This window comes from Octopus sinensis, linkage group LG2 (assembly GCF_006345805.1).
Source record: "Octopus sinensis linkage group LG2, ASM634580v1, whole genome shotgun sequence".
NCBI lineage: Eukaryota > Metazoa > Mollusca > Cephalopoda > Octopoda > Octopodidae > Octopus > Octopus sinensis.
This window is the reverse complement of record NC_042998.1, coordinates 47,088,066-47,107,937: the sequence shown is the minus strand read 5'-3', so window position 1 is coordinate 47,107,937 and position 19,872 is coordinate 47,088,066. Positions and strand designations below refer to the sequence as shown.

Below are 19,872 nucleotides of genomic sequence, written 5' to 3'. Positions count from 1 at the left end.
AAGTGAAGTCAATGGTTGGTTCTGACCAAGCATCAGAACTTCTTGTGAAACAATAGTGGTTTGAAGGTGCGGCGAGCTGGCAGAAACGTTAGCACGCCGGGCGAAATACTTAGCGGTATTTCGTCTGCCGCTACGTTCTGAGTTCAAATTTCGCCGAGGTCGACTTTGCCTTTCATCTTTTCGGGTTCGATTAAATAAGTACCAGTTACGCACTAGAGTCGATATAATCGACTTAATCCGTTTGCCTGTCCTTGTTTGTGCTCTCTGTGTTTACCCCTTGTGGGTAGTAAAGAAATAGGTTTGAAGGTGGTGTTGTATTTCGAGGGTGTGTTGGGCGTTGAACTTGTACCAGCTGGCCGTGCTGTGAATGCTAACCTTTATGTCCAAAAAAATTCAGTGAGTATATGATACTTTGAAAGCTAGCAACCCGAAGTTAGTCAATCGAAGAAGCGCACTCCTAAAGCATGACAGTGCCATAGTACACATTACCAACGTGAAAAAACGCAAACTTGAGGAACTTGGGGATGGGCCGGAAGTGTTATCTCACCCTACCTACAGTTCAAGTTTTGCACCATCAGATTATAACATCAGATTTCCAAGCCATGACACATTTCCTGCGCCGTCAGAGGTACAACAATAAGGATTAGTTTGCAAACGTGTCCAAATAGTATTTTGCCTTAAAATCAATCAAATGTAATAAGCATGGAATTTGGCTTCAGATAAAACGATGACAACACACAGTAGATACATATTGGAATATATATTGATGAATAAACACTTTTCGCATATAATTTCTTCAAGCTATAGATTAAAACTAGAAATACTTGAAATACGCAAAACTGTTGACACAAAAGAACCTGGTACACACACACACACACATATATATACATACACACATATACATATATACACACATATACATACATACATATATGCATGCATGCATGCATACATACATAGACAGGCAGTCAAGCAGATAAGTTTCTTTATTGGCCACACAGGGCTGCACACAAGCAGATAGATAGATAGATAGATAGATAGATAGATAGATAGATGGATAGATAGATAGATAGATAGATAGATAGATAGATAGATAGATAGATAGATAGATAGATAGGTGCAGACATAGCTGTGTGCGAACAAGCTTGTTTCTCAACCACATGCTTCCGGATGCTCAGTCCCACAGCGTAGGATCTTGGACAGGTGTCTTCTACCATAACCTCGAGCCGAATAAAGTCTTGTGAGTCGATTTGGTAGACGAAACGGAAAAAATCCCGTCATATATATATATATATATATATTCAAATTACAGTGAGCGTAAACAAACAAACAAAGTTTGCTTTAGAACCGTTGAGACGTCTTAGAAAGTTAAAGAAGTCATTTTAAATTCTCAAACGCAGGATAATGCTAATAATATAGCCTAAACAGGATAAGCTACCCCTAGTTTGCAGAAAAAAGTGTTGGCGGCCGGTTATGAGACTCGAACTCGCACCTCCATGATTACGCGTCGCGGTGCTCTAAACCTTTAAGCTAAACTACCCACACCACATAGCGTAATTTGAATTTATCGTATGATAACGTCTCATAAAGAGAGATTTTTATATATCTTAAATTTGCAGAAGAATATTAAAACGGCAAGCTGGTAGAATCATCACTAAGTCGGACATTATACTTAAGGACATTTCTTCCGGCGTTTTAGGTTCTTATTTCAAATTCCACGAATGTCCACTTAACTCTTCACACTTTTGCTGTCGACAGAATAAGTACCGGTTGAATGTAAATTGACTCTCCTTATATTGACTCCATTTATATCGATAGCCTTGTGTCAAATTTGAAACTAATATATGTATGCATATACATTTTCTTCTACCCTAGACACAAGGCCCGAAAACTTTGGGGAGAGGGGGCAGTCGATTATATTGACCCCAATGCGTAACTGGTACTTACTTAATCGAGCCCGAAAGGATGAGAGGCGAAGTTGACCATGGCGGAATTTGAACTCAGAACGTAGCGGCAGACGAACTGCCGCTAAGCACACACACACGGTTTTCTATATTTTCGTTGTTAATCTACGTATTCGATATGTTTGGAGGCCGATGTAATCGATTTCCTCCTACCCTCAAAATCTGTTGGCTTTCTGCCAAAATTTGAGACCACAACTGGCAGAATCGTTAGCACGCCGGGCAAAATGCTTAGCGGCATTTTGTCAGTCTTTGCGATCTTTGTTCACATCTCTCCGAGGTCGACTTTGTCTTTCATCCTTTCTGGAGTCGATAAAATAAAGTACCAGTTGAACACTGGGGTTGATGTAATAGATTCTCTCTTCCCTAACCCCAACAACATTTCAGGCCTTGTGCCTAAATACTGTCGCATTTTGCTTTGTGTTCGGCCCTTGTGGCCAATAACGGAAAGGTAGTAATAGTAGTAGTAGTAGTAGTAGTAGTAGTAGTAGTAGTAGTAGTAGTATCATTGTCGGTGGCGGCGTCGTCTTCATCATCATCATCATCATCATCACCATCATTTATTTGTTTATTTTCGCATCTGGGTGTCTATCAATCTCAGTAGATTGCCACTTATGAAAGCTCAGTAGCTGTTGAAAGCTATAGATGGTGATGAGGTCGCTGCTACCGCTGTCATGGATGATGATGATGATAATGATGATGATGATGATGATGATGATGATGATGATGAAAAAGTTGAGAAGGAAATAAATAATGTAGGAGAAGCAGAGCAACAACAGTAACAACAATCACAAATTGTACATACAAAGAGTAGGTACATTGTTGTTACCGAATCGTTGATAGCAAACTAGTCACGCGACATGTGGCCAATTAAAGGGGTTATCCTTAAGAGTTGAAATATCTCGGCGCATCTTTGAATTTATGCCTTCACACATTAGCTACTAATCTCTCTATAGGTCTCCATCCTGAGACCTTTTCATCTACCACCACCACCCCCACACACACACACCCACACACACTTTTATGGAATGTCCATCTAATAAATCTAGAATTTGTATTCACAATTGTCTTGGCATAGGTTTTTCAGTAGATATTATCCATTTCCTCCTACCCTTACTTATTCTACCGTTCCTTCATCATCCCTTTCTTTTCTTTTTCTACATCCTCTCATCTTCCTACTTAACCATATCATCATCATCATCGTCCTCGTCATCACTATCTTCATCATCATCATCATCATCATCATCATCACCATCATCGTCTTCCTCTTCTTTGTATTTTATTATTATTATTATCATTATTATTATTATTATTATTATTATTATTATTATTATTATTATATTATTATTATTATAGTTGTTATTATTTGATGCCACCTTCATGCTTATGACAAGTCTCTATAAAAGAAGCTTTATTCAATAATAGTTTAATTCATAAGATAACATCCTCAAACTTGATATTATATATCTAAGTTTTATTTATATTTTCCTAAGAACGAAAATTAATGAGAATTTTAAAAACCCGCTACTTTCTATATATTCTTAAAGGTCTTTTTTTTTTAATTATTATTATTATTTTTTTTTTTGGTAAATATCTATTTTGCAGACTGTTTTCTCATTTTGTATACAAGACTGGATTTATGAAGTGTTATTAAGTTTAAACGTAACAGGTGGTAGAGGTGTGTGTAATAAAATTCATTTTGATTTTAATTATTTATATTTTCGCTATGATATTTCAAAATACTTCAGAGATAGCGTTTCATCTATCTATTCATTGTATTTTTCTACGCCATCTAACGTATAATCTCGATTATTTACTAAATACCATCGTTACTACATTGCCTCGTTGATGAGACCCGAAAAACCCACTTCTTATCCGCAGTTGTCTCTTGTACATACAATAAAATACAGAAATTATTGATCACCAACAAATGCTGATTTTTCTCCTCATTGCATATACATCTGGCTAGATACTTTTGTGCTGGACCAGAAGACAAAAATATGCTCTGACCTCTAATATAGTAAGTAAAATAGAGGAGAAAGATAATATTTATTGACCATTGATAAAGGGTTTGCGAATCCAGTACCTAGATATACGTTCAGTTTCGTACCTATTATTATTAGAGCAACTGGATATGTAGCAATCCAGCTGGAGAAAAGTGTGGTTGAACTTGGGTTCTTGGGGAGCGAATGTATCTCCGTAATTGATGCACTAAAAATTATCAAGAAATCTTGGACAATAAAAAGGTGAAAGACCTTAAAGTTTTAAAGAATAATGAATAAAACAACATGATTTCCTTCTCAATATTGCTATCAAGCTGGTAGCCAGTTAGTCAAGATTAACTCTAAATTAAAAATAGAAAAAGAAAACATACACATATACATAAAAATATAAATACATACATATTTACATTATGCATACACATACATATCTATTATATATAATCCGTTCTGTCTGTGCGTGTCTCTTCTAGGATCTCGGGCTTCTTCCACCCGATTGCGCTCAAATTTGATGTGTAGAAACTGACGATATCATGGCGTGTACAAGTCTTGAAAAATTACAAAAATCGATTCCAGGTGAGAATGCAATCGATAAAGCCGTGGGAGCGTGCATTTATATGCCCAAGTACATCAGTAGAAATCCGTCTTTTGCTGGTGTCTCAAATTTAGGCTAAATCAGTGTTTCTCAAAGGGGAGGCCTATGGGACGGTCGGATAAGTTGTTTTGAGAAAATTTGGTTTAAATGTTTGACAACTCAGCACCGTCCATTGGACGGGGGCGTTTTGCTCGTGTGCATATTATATATATATATATATATTATATATATATATAGAGAGAGAGAGAGAGAGAGAGAGAGAGAAATAGATAGATAGATAGATAGATAGATAGATAGATAGATAGATAGATAGATAGATAGATAGATAGATAGATTGATAGATAGATATTCGTACATTTACATGCATACATACGCATGTAAAACAAAACAAGCACACATGCTCATACACTGAGAATATTTGTATATATTGCACCTATACACCCATACATGCGCAACAGCTTACCTGAAGGATCCTTGGGTCAAGATTAGAAACCGGTTTATTTCTCTATAGGCAAGAAATCTAGAAATAAAATTATATAATGCAAACATACGCCCGAGGGTGGACTTAGAAGTTCATAGGCTGACTGTGAAGGCGTGACGCTACAGGTGGGAAATCTTGCATACATTAATTTCAACTCCCGTTATTAATAATTGCATTGTTTCTTTCCAGGTAAACTGACATCCGACTCTTCAAAGAAAACTTCAATAGTAATTAGTAGCGATTTTGTAGAAAATCGACAAAATTTGGCATCGTGGTGTTGTCAAGTACCTGCAGAAAAATAATTTAGCTCCCAACGTCATTTATGCTGACATGATTGGTGCAGCAGATGACGCTCCAGCTTTATCAGTAGCACAAAAGTGAGCAGCTGAATTTAGATGAAAGGAGTTTCTTGAAGATGATCCAAAGTCTGGACGTCTTACAATTGCCTCCACCGAGGAAAACATTGATCGTGTTCGCTACATGCCGATGGACGACAGGTGACTGATTATAAATCAAATAGCCAAAAGTTATTAGCATATCCCATGAGGGAGTTGAGAATATTCTATACAATGAACTTCGCAAAATGCCAGCAATAACCCGTGCATGAGGTTATTGCACAAGCAGTCGGCTTCACCCGGGTTCGCGTTCGTAGCTTGCACGCTGGCCGCAAGACACTCATACTGGGATCGAATAGAAGACTGTCGCCTCGCCAGCTATTGCACAACCAAAAATTATAGGTCTAATAACGCTTGCACAGCCCCTCACAGACCCATCAGCATCCTCCACATATTATCAAGAGATAAACCAAGACGAGATATCCAGTGCCAGTATGTATCGCAAGTTCAGAAGTGTGGGGTCACCATGCGTAAGCAAAATTTCCTCCAAAATATTCAGAACCGGGCAAAATGCTTAGTGGCATTTCGGTCATCCTTACGTTCTGAGTTCAAATCCCACCGAGGTCGACTTTGCTTTTTATCCTTTCGGGGTCGATGAAGTCGATGGAATAAGTACCAGTTACCCCCAATATTTCAGGCCTTGTGCCTAAGGTAGAAAGGATTATTAATTCTAAAGTAGCGAGCTGGCAGAATAGTTAGCGTGCCGACTAAGATGCTTCGCGATATTTCGTTCGTAGACTTTACCTTTCATTTTGTAGGGGTCGATGAAAAAAGTACAGTTGGACACTGGGTTCGATGTAATCGACTATTCTTAGTTAAAAATCTACTATGGTCGAATTCGCCTTTTATCCTTTCGACTACTTTCTCCCCCGAAATTTCGGACTTTGTGTCTATTGTAGAAAAGGTTGTTATTAACTTTTTTGTGTTGTTGCTCAACGAGGAGTGGGCTTTACTGACCATTGCTATCGTGCTGAACATTATAATATATCAGTTATATTTTAGAGACTTTTCACATCCTACAGAAAAAATAAACCACTCAACAACATTGATTTCATTGGCAGAGAAACATGACAAATAAGTAAGGACCTGCCAAAAGCAAAGGTTTCTGGCGCGGCGTGGTGAAACGCATCTTCCTTGCAACCGCAAAAGAATGTACTTAACTTTTAATTTGCTGTATCATTCCATGAAATTATTTCAATTATAACATTACCACAACTAAGGATATTTCACATTTGACAACATTACATTAGAAATATTGGCTCTGATTTTCAGGAACGGAAAATATTTCATGTGTGAAGCATCCGTGATCATTATATAGGTGCAATCTTGCACACGTTAATGTATTTTCCTTATGTGAACAGTATACAAAGATATCTGACAGATTGGCAAGCCCTCACACAGCAACACAAAACAAGTATTTATCACCTAGGACTTCTATCACTGATTGCTCATCTCAACTCGTTCATCGTATAACTTCCTCCCCGTAAATTCACTTCTTTTTATAACCACTCCTTCTATCACTTGAACTACGATTCATCTCCTAGATACCATATTTACCGATCCTTGTTGCTCTGTTCTTGTTTAGGATTGCCGAAAAAAGCTGTACCTCTCATTATTTGAAGGAAAAAATGCGGAAAAGAAGTAGCATCTTTTTTATAACTATCAAATAAATTTGGTGACTACACACCCTTGCATCTGTCTTTTAATTTCTTTACATCCAGTTTTTTATCTCTTACAAATATCGAGTGATGAGTTCCATAACATGAATTAAATTTACAATGGTTAACTAATTTTTTTCTCTGTTTCATTTCCTTCAAAAATTATATTCATGCATGCCATGAATGTCGTAAAAGTTTTATAAAAATATTATTTTCTATAAATCAAAGGGCTAATTCTAATATAGAAAACAAAAATGAATAGCAACAATTCTAGCTAGAAATTTAACTTTTAATTTTGCAGTAACGAAATCATTTGTATCTTCCCGAGTTACCCAAATAACGTTTAATAAACACACCATGTACATATAAACTCACTCTCACGAATACACACACACACACACACACACACACACACATATATATATATATATATATATATACATGCATATATATATACATACATGTATATATATATCTGCATGCATACATATATACATACATGTATATATATATATATATATATATATATATATAAAGTTAATCCAAACATGAAAACACAACAACGCGAGGACGTGGAAAAAGTATAGTATTATTGGACGCTCAGGAAAGAAGGAAAGAAGGAGGGTTTAACGTTTCGAGCGGAGCTCTTCGTCAGAAACATAAGAAAAGGAAAGATCCAAAGAAGGGAAGACGGGGAGAAAAATCGCCATCGGTACACACGCGGTCACAATGCATACATATATACATACATGTGTATATATACACACATACACATATGTTTATATATATATATAGATATATATATATATATATATATATATATATATATATATATATATATATATATATGTGTGTGTGTGTGTGAATATGTGTATATATATTTGTGTGTGTATATATATATATATATATATATATTTGAGTGTATGTATAGACATATATGAGTGTATGTGCGTGAAGATATATATGCATGTATGTATGTCAGAAAGGGGTTGTGTGAGTGCATTTCCTTCCCTTATAATACAATCCGCAATTGTTTGTAGAGAACCTGCTTGTTAGTAACATTCTAGCTAACAAAGGGCTCTCACTCGCTAGAATATTTCTACGGATGATAAATCGGCGGTAATTTTTCGTTAAGCGGGCAGGCCATTCAGAAAGTGCCACGAGCTGCATGCAGGTCTCAGGTTGATTTATTACTGTTTTAGGCGTCTAATAATTGAAATGTACTAAAATACGAAATTCACGAATAGTAGACGTAATAATTTTAGAGAGAATGATCTAGTGGATTACATCGAAACTAGTATTCAACTGACATTTATTTTATCGCACCTCAGAAGGATATAAGACAAATTAGACCTCAGTAGAATTAAAATTCAGAATGTATACCGCCGGAAGAAATGACACTAAGCATTTCTTCCGTCGTTCTAATGATTCTGCTACTACAACACTTTAATGATAATGGAGATAATAGTACAAAGCAATAAATATGAGATATAAATTTGAAATACATAAGAATAAAGTCAAACGTTACGAAAGAATGTTCCCATTTCGTAAAAAATATTGTAAAGTTTATGTTGAGTAGGAGTCCAAGTTTCACCTAAAAGCTTAAATAATCGTTACGCGAAACTTGAATTCCCAGTCAACGCAACTTTTACAATGAATTTTAATTTCTATTCAGCATTGAGTAACTTCATGACTAAGTGTTCCCTTGTTGTTCTTAAATAAACTTTAAAGTAATAATTCTAAGTTAATATGCATGTGTGTATGAATATATGTGCGTGCATATATACATACATACACACATACACACACACACACATATATATATATATATATATATATACTTTCGGCCCACTAGAAGAAGCAGCCAGGACTCAAACCGTTAAGTAGTAGTAATTCAGTAATTTTTAAATTTTCATTTGATTTCTGAATTACTACTACTTAGCGGTTTGAGTCCTGGCTGCTTCTTCTAGTGGGCCGAATGGCCTATTAAGGCCATTCCTTAATTGTTGTTGAATTTATATATATAGTCTTTGACTATTTTCTCTTTCCCACTAGACCGCTGGTAACGATAAATTTCTATTGAATTTTTTGCTACCCTAAATTGATTAAATATATATATATATATATATATACTAATACATTTGTTTGTTTGTACTCCACTTGCCTTCGTCTTTTGTTTATTTTCGTAAACCTTCCCGTTATATGTATATATATATATATATATATATATATATATATGAAGACAGAAAATGGAGAAATATCGATGAACTACAAGTGACTTACATCAATTATTATTTATTAATTCAAAACAAATAGACTGCATCCCATCTAACAGCTGTTTCTGCTTCCAATGTTATATGGTATTGCCATTGATATGCTAAAATGTTTATCATATTTGGTAATAAAACTGATCTGAAATATGGAGCTTTCGGAGAGTGAAGAATAAAGAAGGGCAGAGAGAAGAAAAAGGTTAAAAGCTGAAGCTGGTTGTAATCATAAAATTTTGCTTGCGTATCACTTTGGGACGTTAAGCAAATAACTAATATACATGTATATATATATATATATATATATATGTGTGTGTGTGTGTGTGTGTGTGTGTATACGTATATGTATGTGTATATATATATATATATTTATTGCATGTCCTTTGGCAAAAGCTGAACACTGATGCGTCGTATTCGATTTGAGAGTCGATCATACACACACACACACACACACATATGATGTTCTCTCCCGTCGAAGACGATGCGTCAGTGTTTAGCCTTTCCTTTGCCGAACGACCTGCAAAATTACTTTGTACATAGAGATAAATTTACATGCAGCGCATTACCTCACTCCTTCCAACAAATCGACGCTGCCTGAACAGGTTCACAGTTTGCCTCTCGGCAGGTGTCGATATTATTATAGAGCAACATGTGATGAAGGGTTTTGCTCAAGAACACACTGCACCACCCAGTCTTGGAGTTGAAATCATGATCTCTCGATCTTCATTCTAACACCTTACTAGACCATGCGTCGTGTATGTGTGTGTGTGTGTGTGTATACATTCTTTTATACTTTTATTTGTTTCAGTTATTTGGCTGCAGCCATGCTGGAGCACCGCCTTTAGTCGAACAAATCGACCCCAGGACTTATTCTTTGTAAGCTTAGTACTTATCGTATCGGTCACTTTTGCCGAACTGCTAAGTTACGGGGACGTAAATCCACCAACATCGGTTGTCAAGTGATGGTGAGGAGACATGCACAGCTACACAATCATATACATATATATACGACGGGCTTCTTTCAGTTTCTGTCTACGCCTATATATATATATATATATATATATGTATGTATATATATACAGATGTGTGTTAAGAAGCTTGCTTCACAACACATGGTTCCATGTCCGTACATCTTCGGTGAGATCGTCCAAGTGAATATAATTTACAGAACTGTATACTTGAACGTCCGCACAAAGTCGGATTTCTAAACAGTTCTACACATTTACACTCGTGGTTACTATTCAAATGTCCTCGTATACGTTCTCTCACCAGCAAGGGCCACTGCAGTAAATCATTTTCTGCAGTATCATTTTTGTCCGGTAATTTAGCGCGCCAAAACGAGAACATTTGAATAGTAACCACGAGTGTAATGGGTAGAACTGTTTACAGATCCGACTTATTACGCACATGCTTTTCGCATCAATACACACATTTTTGTGATGGGCTTATAATGACGACCTATCTTGTCAGCCTAAATATCTTTACCATATTATATAAATTCTCTAGTGACAGATAATAACTCATGTTCAAAACTCGCGGGAATTTGCTATTCCCAAGAAGCATGTTTATAAAAGTTCTTATTTATCTATATATACTTCTAGGTTAATCTTCTTTATAACATATTTAAGATTCTTCCGTAACGGCATCCTGTTCAATTTAATTGAATCGTTTCAGACCTCATGTTGCTTGTTGTGTGTGTGTGTGTGTGTGTGTGTGTGTGTGTGTGTGTGTGTGTGTGTGTGTGGTGTGTGTGTCTGTGTCTGTGCGCGCGTGTGTGTTTGTGTGTGGTGAGGTAGGTGTTCTCATACATATAGCAGTAATCCAGCTTTGCAACAGTACTTTCCAAGAAACCTTCTGAAAGAGGATATGTGGTGAGCGATCAGAAACAGTACCATATAGACAAGAATCAAATATTTTCTACATATGTATATTTCAGGTGTTTATTTCTTTTGTATATACTTATCATAAATTGTTGCTCTAAATACTCATTTCAAATTTTTGGGGGCACAAAACAAGTAAGTTCTGGGGGAGAGTAAGTTGATTACATGGACCACAGTGCTCAACTGACACTCTTTTTATCGACCCCAAAGGGATGAAAGACAAAGTTGAACTCGGCGGAATTTGAACTCAGAATATCAGAACGGACGAAATAGCCGAAGCATTTTCCCGGCATGCTACCGATTCTGGCAGCTTGCCTCCTTGTTGCTTTAAACATTATTGCTTATTTCGTTATTTATTTACTGTTTTCACTTTTGACAGATATTGCACATGTTTCAGAGGTGCCTATATTTTCAAACACGCGAAAATGTATTGCACTCCATAAGTATGTCTCAATTTTTGATACAAACATATATACATACATACATACATACATACATAATATATATAAGTACATGGTAAGTAGCTTGTTTGCCAACCACATGGTTCCACGTTCAGTCCCACTGCGTGGCATCTTAGGCAAGTGTCTTCTACTATAACCTCAGGCCGACCAAAGCCTTGTGAGTGGATTTGGTAAACAGAAACTCAAAGAAGCCCGTCATATATATATATATATATATATATATATATATATATATGTATATATGTACGCATGTATGTATGTATGTATGCATGTATTTATGTATGTATGTATGTAGGTAGGTAAGTAGGTAGGTAGGTATGTGCGTGTATATGTTTGTGTGTCTGTGTTTTGTTCCCCACCACCAATATCACTTGACACATAACGCTGGTGTGTTTACATCCACGTAACCTAGCGGTTCAGCAAAAGAGACCGATAGAATAAGTACTAGGCTTACAAAGAATAAGTCCTGGGGTTGATTTGCTCGACTAAAAGCGTTGCTCCAGCATGGCCGCAATCTTATGACTGAAACAAGTAAAAGTATAAAAGGATAAAAGAATATATGTTTATATATATATGTGTGTGTATATGTGTTATATATATATATACATATATATATGTGTGTGTATATGTGTATATATATATATAATATATATATATATATATATATATATATATATGTATATATGTATGTATATGTATATATATATTATATATATATATATATATATATGACGGGCTTCTGTCAGTTTCCGTCAATCAAATCCACTCACAAGGCTTTGATCGGCTTGAGGCTATAGTAGTAGACACTTACCTAAGGTACCACACAGTGGGACTGAACCTGAAACCATAAGTATATATATATAAATATATTATATATATATATATAATATATATATATATATATATAATATATATATATATATCTATATATATATATATATATATATATATATATAGATATATATAGTTCGTCAACTGTTCTGATTTTCTGTTGGTAAAGTTTATAATTTAAGTATCCTCATGAAAAGAAAGACAGTGGCGCGAAGTCCGGTGAAAGTGGTGATTATTCCACTGCATCCTTTCGTCCTATCCACTTGTTTGGCAACATCTCCTCATGTAGGCACTTACATTACTACACGATTGTGTGAATGTATCCTATCTTGACGGAAATAAATCTCAGCATGTTCAAAATCCTCTTGAATGCTTGGCATGACAGATTATCGCAGTTTGTTCAAGTATAAGTGACCAGTTGCCGTACGGTTAAACAAAAAGCAATACTCCAGCTAATCTTTTTAATTGACGGCACCATACTGTAACTCCTGGTAAATGAACATGACGTTACTCCGTAATATACAAGATCTCAGATCCCCTGTGAAAGGGTAAATGTGGTGGTTAATTGAGCTATTTAATTTAAATGCATCCTCACCACTTCAAACAATCTTTGTTGAAAGGAGTGATTCTTCTACACATCTTGCCAAGTTCCACTTGTAAAACTTCACTTTCTGGTCTGAGTGCAGAGACTTTTCTTGGAATGCACTTTTCCAATGTCAGTGCTTCGAAAATGCGCTGAAGTTTGATTTTGAAATTCTTGCTTCACAATTCGTTTATCGCTCACATTGTTTTCAAATCTGACAATAGGCTCTTATGTCCTTCTTGTTTTGTTGGGATCATAGATGTCCGCGAATTTTCAGAACGATTTTTGTGGACATTCTAAACAGTTCTGCCATCTTCAAACTTATCTCTAATCTGAGGGATAGCAAGTCACGTGGGTAGATCAGTTTGGAACTTCCGCGACTAAACTGTCTCTTCACTTTAACTTTCAAACTTCCAGTAGCAGTTGAGGATAAATTTTGTATGTCCAAAGCTTAGCCTGACTCGACCCATTGTTCCTAACGGGATAAAAAAATGTTAATTTAGTGAGTTATCAGCTGTTAAAATATGTATACATATTTGGGGAGACACTATATATATATATATATATCCAATATAGGCGCAGGAGTGGCTGTGTGGTAAGTAGCTTGCTTACCAACCACATGGTTCCGGGTTCAGTCCCACTGCGTGGCATCTTGGGTAAGTGTCTTCTACTATAGCCTCGGGCCGACCAAACCGTTGTGAGTGGATTTGGTAGACGGAAACTGAAAGAAGCCCGTCGTATATATGTATATATATATATGTGTGTGTATGTATGTTTATGTGTCTGTGTTTGTCCCCCTAGCATTGCTTGACAACCGATGCTTGTGTGTTTACATCCCCGTCACTTAGCGGTTCGGCAAAACAGACCGATAGAATAAGTACTGGGCTTACAAAGAATAAGTCCCGGGGGTCGATTTGCTCGACTAAAGGCGGTGCTCCAGCATGGCCGCAGTCGAATGACTGAAACAAGTAAAAGAGTAAAGAGTAATATACATTTCTACCAATCAAACTACTTACATTCAAAATTTAAAATTTCTCTATTAGAAATGTTCATGATAGTGTGGAGAAACCCTTATGCTTTTCCCACCACTTCAAGTGATTAAAATATGGTGCGAAAAGGGTTAATGTCGTTATCCCAATTTCTTTGTAATTTCTTCCCAGTAACTTGATACTTCCATCAACTAAGAACTGAGATTCTGTCTCTTACTTTGTAGTTATTTTCATTAATATCGTCGTGTTTGTTATTGTTATTAGACAGTTTCTTTTGATTTCACAGATATCAACTTTATGTGTGGTGTTGAGTTGATGGCGTAATAGAAGGGGATTGGTTCCCTATTTCTCTATATTTATTGTTTCCCTTCTTTTTTTGGCATTTTATCCCCCTTTTTTCTGTTTAGTCTATCTATCTATCTATCTATCTATCTATATATATATATATATATATATATATATATATATATATATATATATATATATATATATATATATATATATATATCTGTCTGTCTGTCTGTCTGTCTATCTATCTATCTATCTATCCATCTATCTCTCTATCTATCTATCTTTATCGTTGTCTCCGCAGTATTGTAGCTGCTTTGCTTTACACCAGGTCAACCCAGATTCAGTTGACCTACGATCAAATGCGACTCAGTCATGATCGTCCCGCTGGTCATTTGAACATTGCATATTTCAGACACTACAACCTATTTTGAGGTATCAGTTCCCAATTTTATAGGGATTTAAAGTGAGTTTCGACTGTTATTTCTATTAGTAGACAAGGCTCCCTCCTTGTCTACATTTGGGTGCATTATCATTTGGGAGTGGTTATGCTTAGTTACTATCAATATATCTTGTGTTTCTCTATATTCCTATGTCTTTATCAATCTTTCTTTTGATATGTCTTTCTTCTCCATCTTTCATATACTTTTGGTTGTGTTTGCACTTTCTTAGTAAAACATCGTGAGATGTGGTTTGTAAACACATTATTAATGTCATCACCATAATCTGTTCGGTTTGGATAAATATATTTGGTTTGAGTGTGTGTGTGAAGGAGTATATGTGTGTGAGAGAGAGAGTGTGTTACTGCGTCATCCTTATCCACATCTTCATCATCATCATTATCATATGTTCATACTTTTATATAAAAAAGTACATTTACTAGCACACACGTACCCCACTCCCACACAAGCATAAGCATATTAAGATATATGTATATATGTATATGTATATATGTATATATATATATATATATATATATACACACATACATACATACATACATACGTACATACACACATACATACTTGTTTATACATATCCATGCATATATAGATGTATATATGTAAATAAATACACACGCAGAATATATGATCGACATATTACACTCGCATACATGCGTGAATACATACATATGTACGTAGATACATACATACATGCATACATACATACATACATACATACATACATACATACATACATACATACATACATACACACATACATACAAACATACATACATACACACAAACGTACATACATGCATAGTCGTACTTTTGATGAGTGTGAGAAATGGTAGGTCAAAATTTGTTGCAGTTTTGAATTACTTAAACTATCAAATCCCAAGAGAGCCTAAATAAACCAAACAAAAGCGAAATATACAAAATTACTAAAACATTACAAAGCACATACGCACGCACACACACACACACACACACACACAATCACACGTACACGCACACAGACACACACACACAGATATATATGTGTGTGTACATACATACATACATACATACATACATACATTACATACATACATACACTGAGATGTATGTCTCCAGAACTGCTGTCAAAATCCAGAGTTGAACTACGGACAAGTTTGTGATATCACTTCCTTGATGTAGTTGTAGACAGTGTATTGTTGTTAGTCGTGTTCCTGTTGTTATTCTTGTTATTGTTGTTTCTCTTGTTGTGACTGTTGTTTTTGCTGCTTTTATTATTGTTGTTGTTATTGTTGTTGGAGGTGGTAGTGGTTGTTGTCGTAGCGGCGGTGGCAGTAGTCGTGATGTTATTCGTAATGATAGCTTGTCATTGTGATGGTAGTGGTTGCATTGTTGACAGCGATATGTAAGATTATATTAATATATCCTTGACTATTGTAGGCGAGGATCTGGCAGACTCGTTAGGACGCCAGGCAAAATGCTTAGCAACATATCGTCCGTCTTTATGTTCTGGGTTCAAATTCCGCCGAGGTCTACTTAGTCTTTCATCTCTTCGGAGTCGGTAAAATAAGTGCCAGTTGACCACTGGGGTCAATGTAAATCGACTTGGACTTTCCTCCAAACTTGCTGAAACCAATAAATTCTAGCCCATTTTGACGATTATTTAAAATAAACTTGGCTGTCATTTCCGGCAGATTGAATGACCGCTTAGAAGCTACATTCGTTGACTCTTGTTAGCGTGTATAGCAGAGATGACCGTGTTGTCAAGGTGGACATATGTCCCTAGACACGATAGCATCTTCACAGTCATTGTCGTCATTGCTAAGCCACAAACCAACCTAGGTGCAGTAACATCGATCAAAAGTATTCCAGACATGATCAACCCGTTGGAAGATGAGAGGATTTACTTTGAGTTAGGGCTATCTTAGCAACATCATAAGCTTCCAGGCAAATCAATGCAATGTAACCAATAGTATCTATTTATTGATAACAAGCTACTCGATACATAAATGAGAACTGGACCCCTAGTCCTATGAGGATCCCAGAAAACTGCCCTGTGCACCCATTCCTTTAGTTCGTACAACATGCTCCTTTCAAAACTAATGACCTTGTTCGTAAATCAGCAACCATTACTATTTCTTATGTTGATGTTCTCAGTTCAAATGTCGACGAGCTCAATTCCTCCTTTTATCGTACCAGTCAAGAACTAGAAACAATGATATTCTTTAAAAATTCATGGCCGTCTGTTTAGATGGGATGCATGTAGGCACATATTAGGTTAGTGGTATACCGTAAATTCTCAAGTATAGTCCGCCCTTGAGTATAATACGCAGGGGATTTTTATAGGGCTCTATCTCTGAAAAACCTAAACCTTGTGTATAATACGCACCCCTTCTTTAACTTGAGTCAAGGAGGTCTATATAACGTGCTTGGTTTGTATAACTATATACGGTAACGTCCTTTATCATTATTGTTTATATATCATAATGCAAGCGTGTAGCTTTTTTGTGCATTTTGTTTGCAGAAAATAAAGAAATAACAGTAATAACATTTAATAAATGTTGCTTACTGCAAGTTATGGATGATTCTTTTATGACTTCATTGCTTTCATGCTTAACTTAAGGTATTTTCGCGCCCGACATCACAAAATGCGTCTGAATAAACGTTGCCGGACAGCAAATAGAGACTCGGACATTGCTTAGAAAATAATTTTCACCTCGTATTTAGTACGCACTAGGAATTTTGACCTTTAAATTTGGGGGAAAAAAATGCGGATTTATACTTGAGGATTTACGGTAGTCATATTATGTAAAGAAATTTCCCATGATTCCCCTTTTGTATTTCATGGAATGAAGATAAGCATGCAAACGTATGTGAGTAGGATAAATATGCACACTTAAAACAACAAAAAAAAACATACGTTCTGGTGTACTGAATTGACATGCCCACTCATTATATGAATACAAATTTTATCAGCTATATAACGTGCACTTTGAGTTATTCACATATTCGTAAATCCCTCGTACCATGTTAACTGAACAAAAGTGTTTTCTCACTTCGTTAGTAAAAAAAAACTTACCAGTAAGAATATTTTTAAAATATCGAAAAACGGCTTGTGGAGTTGTTTATCGCTGAAACTGAAATTATTTGCTACTAGTAAAGCAAACAAGAGCATTAATGTTTCGGCCATAATTCAATATTCCAGTATTTTCATATCCACACGCACGAAACTCAATGCTGATGCAGAAAAATTAGCAATCTATGAAGTGGATGCAATAAAAAGATATAATTTACGAATCATCAGTTTAACACTAGCAGGTTTACCCTCATTATTCTGAGATTTAGGTCTTACAACATCTTGAAGATAGCATGCAGTTTACGTTTATCGATACAAGTTTTACTAAAACACTGCTTCTTGTTTCATACTCTTGTTTAATGAGGCTGGGCTCATCCCAGATAAGTGATCGCAGAGACATCATCATGTGTAGAGCCTACAAGGTTCATCAGTGCTCTCCATCGATCGCTGTCCTGTGCCAGCCCCTTCGCATCCTGGATCTGGCTTTGTCGTAGCGAGGGGATTTGCATGTTCCATAAATCCGAGAAAGCATTACCGTCTGGAGCCTCGTACCTGGTAGAACCACTCTGGGCGGGCCTATCTACCAGGGAGATAACAGACAAACGGTGGTCCATGCCGCGTTGGCTCGTCACGAAGATGGCAGCCCCAACATCAGTCTATTCTGCGGATGACCAACAACCCGCCCAGAAAAACCCTCAGCCCGTTACGACACCGACCAGAAGAAACTAAAACACTGTGTCGGTTAAAGGCGCTCATATAGGCGTCCTTTTTCTTTTCACGTAATATTCGTAATTCTAATGTTGAATATTTATATTTTGACCCTTCTCAATAATTGATATTGTTTGTTGTCTTAACATTGTTATGGTTTCCTCACCTTAGCACTGATCCATGGTATAATTAAAAAGCAAATCACCCTTAGCCATGCCTTTATTTATTCCTCATAATGTAGTCCAATTTATGTTTATAACACTACATTTAAGATCATAGTTGCGTGATTTGAAAACAACTTAGTTATCATTTCTAGCAGTTTGAACGAACACCAATTCAGTGCTTATTGTCTATATTGATTATATTGCCTAGAGGATGCTTCAAAACAATTTTAGCCTTTAATCTCGCATCGTACACTTATATATATATATATATATTATATATATATATATATATATATATATGTGTGTGTGTGTGTGTGTATATATGTATATATATATATATATATAATATATATATATATATATATATATATATAGTTAATCCAAACATGAAAACACAAAGAGAAAACACAACAACGCGAGGACGTGGAACAAATATAGTATTATTGGACGCTCAGGAAGGAAGGGAAGAAGGAGGGTTTAACATTTCGAGCGGAGCTCATCGTCGGAAACATAGGAGAAAGAAAGATCCAGAGAAGGGAAGACAGAGGAAAAAGTCGCCAACGGTACACACGCGGTCACATTTTGAATGACATATATATATATGTACACACACAAACACGAATATATATATATATATATATATATATATATATGCTTGCTTGTGTGTGAGAATGTGTGCTTGCGCTAACTTGTTGGGGTAGAAATAAATGTATCCATGTATAACAAAAGTTAATATCGTTTTCTGTTTGTTTGTTGGTTGACTGTTCTTTTTTTTGTCCTTTTTCTGTTACCACGTGGTAAAAAATTAGCTGTGTTCGTGTTCTGATTTTACATAGGAACATGTTTATATTAACTTAAACACACATATAATCATGCATCCACGGTTATATCCATCAGCACCCAGTGTTGCATAATAGATCCCAAAAATGTACGTTTACACATAAACAAGCTTACAGCTACATACATCCATACGTACATACATACATACATACATACATACATAAGCTTATAACTGTATATAGTGTGGATATATATATGTACATAGATATGTGTGCACGTGTGTGTATTTAAGAACCAAGTGAATGCATACATACA

The 19,872-nt window shown here is 35.8% G+C and overlaps 2 long non-coding RNA genes across 2 annotated transcripts in view; one reads left to right on the top strand and one right to left on the bottom strand.

The window, feature by feature from the left end:
* Positions 1-1,356: 1,356 nt before the first annotated feature.
* Positions 1,357-19,872, bottom strand: part of LOC118762267 — a 19,786-nt gene continuing 1,270 nt past the window's right edge. The window contains exon 3 of the long non-coding RNA XR_004998021.1: positions 1,357-1,517. This is a non-coding gene — a long non-coding RNA (uncharacterized LOC118762267). The remainder of the gene's footprint in view (positions 1,518-19,872) is intronic.
* The window catches only part of LOC118762268, a 15,867-nt gene continuing 15,073 nt past the window's right edge, over positions 19,079-19,872 (top strand). The window contains exon 1 of the long non-coding RNA XR_004998022.1: positions 19,079-19,101. This is a non-coding gene — a long non-coding RNA (uncharacterized LOC118762268). The remainder of the gene's footprint in view (positions 19,102-19,872) is intronic.